Below are 3,186 nucleotides of genomic sequence, written 5' to 3' on the forward strand. Positions count from 1 at the left end.
GGCTCCCTGTTGTGGAATATTATTTTCAGGTACGTGATTTTTGTTTACGCTGCATTTGTTTTAACTCTGTGAAGCTGTGTTACTGCACCTGTCTAAAACACCCGATGGTCTAATAAAGAGATGAATGGCTAATAGTGAGGCAGGAGAGAGGATAGGCGGGCTGGCAGGTAGACGGTATGAACATGGAAGAAGGGGAGGAGGTTGCCAGGGGCCAGCCACCAGCCAGGCACGGAGTCAGAGTGAAAGTGAGATTACAGAAGTACGAAAAGGAAAATGCCTAGAAGCAAAAGATAGATGGGATAATTTAAGTTATGAAAAGCTGGCAAGAAACAAGCCAAGCTAAAGCTGGGCATTCATAACTAAGAATGAGCCTCTGTGTGTGATTTATTTTGGAGCTAGGTGGCAGGGCCCCAAAGTAACAAGGGTAAAACATCGCACTATTGAGATCGAAGCAGTTTTGACTGAAGAGACAGCTCAAGCCAATCTAGAAATAGGTAGATTAGCTGGTACAGTGTGGTAATAATAACGAAGATGAAGGTTGTTTGTTCTTAGGTCCAGGGCTGGGTGGGCTATCCGAGCAAAAATCCAGCCTGGTTTCTTTAGCTTCCTCCTAGGCGGATCTGCTCTTCTGTCATAGTTAACGAATGCTACCCTCTGACTCTCAAGTCTCCTTATTTATGTGATAAATTATAGTTGACCTTTTTTAAGTCTCTACTACAGCCCAAGCGGGTTACTGTAGTGCAGGTATAAAGACCTGTATTCTTGGACTTTGGTAGAAAGATGAGCTTCGAAATTAGAATGAAAATGTAGCAAATGATTTAAAGAGTAGCTTTGTAATCTGTTTTGAGATTTTGGCGGGTGTTTAGAGATAGGGTTTCTCTGTGTAATAGTCCTGGCTGTCTAGGAACTTGCTTTTAGACCAGACTAGCCTTTAGCTCTGCCTCTGCCTCACAGGTTCTGGAATTAAGGGCGTGCACCACCACTGCCCGTCATTTTGAGGATGTAAAAATGAATGTATTTTAAATTACAATTCACATGACAAACAGAAAATTGTAAATTTTTATCTGCAAAGTCTTGGGTTTCTGTGCTATGGACTCTGCCTTTTGTGTTGTTTAGAATATAATAATTTCAGGCAAACAATAGTATCTTCATGCGGTTGGATGACTTAAAGGTGAGTTTGTCTCCTTTGAGATGTTCTCCAATGTGGTTGCTGCATCTCATGGTAGAAGGAGCAAAGGATGGACGTGAGAGGGGTCAGGCTCTTAGCAGATAACAGGAAAATAAGTCAATTAGTTCTCAGACCCCTTAGACCCTTTTCATCTTGTGGAAAGAGATGCTGTCATCTGTGACCTCTCATAGAGATGTGGTCAGGAACAAATAGCAAACAAAAAAAAATCTTTTAAGAACTGTACAGTCGAGCAGAGAAAAATCATATAGCTCAATAAAAACAATAAAAATAAACAATAAAATTTAAAAAACAACAAAAATTTAAAAAATAAATCTGTTCTTTGTGGGGGGAAAAAAGAACTATACAGTTAAGCTGGGTGTGATGACACATGCCTTTAATCCTAGTATTTGGGAGATAGAGGCAGACAGATCTCTGTGAGTTTGTGGCCAGCCTGCTCTACAGAACAAGTTCCAGGGCAGCCAGGGCTACACAGAGAAACTGTCTAAAAAAAAAAAAAAAACCAACCAACACCACCAACAACAAAAAGAACTGTACAATTTAAGTGTGCTAAATGCTCTTTCTAAAAAGAAAGAAACTCCAGGTGAAAGTTGATAATTAACTCGATTATTTTTATACAACTTGCAAATGTATTTCGTAAAATCAAATATATGAAGAAGAGCTGGAATAAAATCATGGACTTCTTGTAGAAATTGCCTTGTGACATGAAAGACAGAGCAACTAGAGAATCAAGGGCCTGCTGAGAAGATGAAGTCGTTCTGGAGACGAAGCCTTTAGTTATTGTTTCTATGTGTTTTATAATAAACCACCAACCTGGTCATCACAGGTCAACTGTTTTCTAGATGAACTCGCCGGCCAGTGACAGAGGGCTGTCTCTGGTTAGAGAACAGATGTTCATCATCTGTCTTTCACATCAAAATTCTGTGGGAACTTTTGAAAACAGTAGACAGGTGTTAAGGAGACTCGGTTAGCTCTTGACGAAAAGAAAACATATCTCAGAGCACCAGTTTCCCTAAAAGTAGGGAGCGTTACAACTTACGTGGGAGAGGCAAACTTCCTAGCAAACCTTCCACTATTGGTGAAGCGCACAGGACCCTGTGAGCTTTACATTCTGTTCAGATTACTTAATTCTAATTTTGAAATGCTGCAAAAATATTAAGAATGTCACATGTATATTTTACGAGAACATGCTTTGTTTGTCATATAAAAAGTGATTCTTCAAACAATAAACTCAACTTTGTTTAAAGAAAGGAGCAATTTAATTTCACCTGCAAATGGTAAACTGAAGCTGAAAATATTAGAAAAAGAACACAGGCTTCTGTAAAAAATGAATGAACATTTGTAAGAAAATGGCTATTTTTTTAATTCACCGAAAAGTCGAGGGCCTAGGACATGTGTTAGGAATGTCACAAACATTGTGACAGTCAGTCGGGTATTTATAAGGTGGTAAGGATAACTCACACGTCCACCTTTCCTTGCAGGAAGATATTAGCCACTTCAGCTGGAAATGATGTTGGGCAGAAGTCTACAGATACCTACAGCCCTTTCCCTCCCTACCCCATCCTCCCCTGCCCTCCCCCATGCTCCCCACCCTTCCCCACCCTACCCCATCTTTCTCCTCCCTCCCCCCTCCCCTTCCTCCCCCATCCTACTCACCCTTCCCTGCCCTACCCTCCAATCTCTTGGTCAGTAAGCCACTTGTCTATCTAGGTCACTGGGAAGGGGTTTCCCAAGTCAGCTGACCTTCAGTCAGGGTGATTAGCCAAAGAGGTCTAATCTAGTCATAGAGAGCCCTTTAAAAGATGAATGCAGAAATCAAGAGAGTGGATGCTAGAGAAGGACAGGGCTTCTCACGCTGCTGTGGAGATGTGGGGGTCATGAGTGTGGAGCCCCGGGAGCAGAGGATGGATCTCAGCTGATGGGCAGTAGGAAAGTGATGATCTCAGTACTATGGTCAGAACAAGTGAACTTTTGTTGCTGTTGCTTCCATTTTCTGAGGC

This window comes from Alexandromys fortis, unplaced genomic scaffold (assembly GCF_014885135.2).
Source record: "Alexandromys fortis isolate MF-2015 unplaced genomic scaffold, M_Fortis_MF-2015_v1.1 scaffold_74, whole genome shotgun sequence".
Classification (NCBI taxonomy): Eukaryota; Metazoa; Chordata; class Mammalia; order Rodentia; family Cricetidae; genus Alexandromys; species Alexandromys fortis.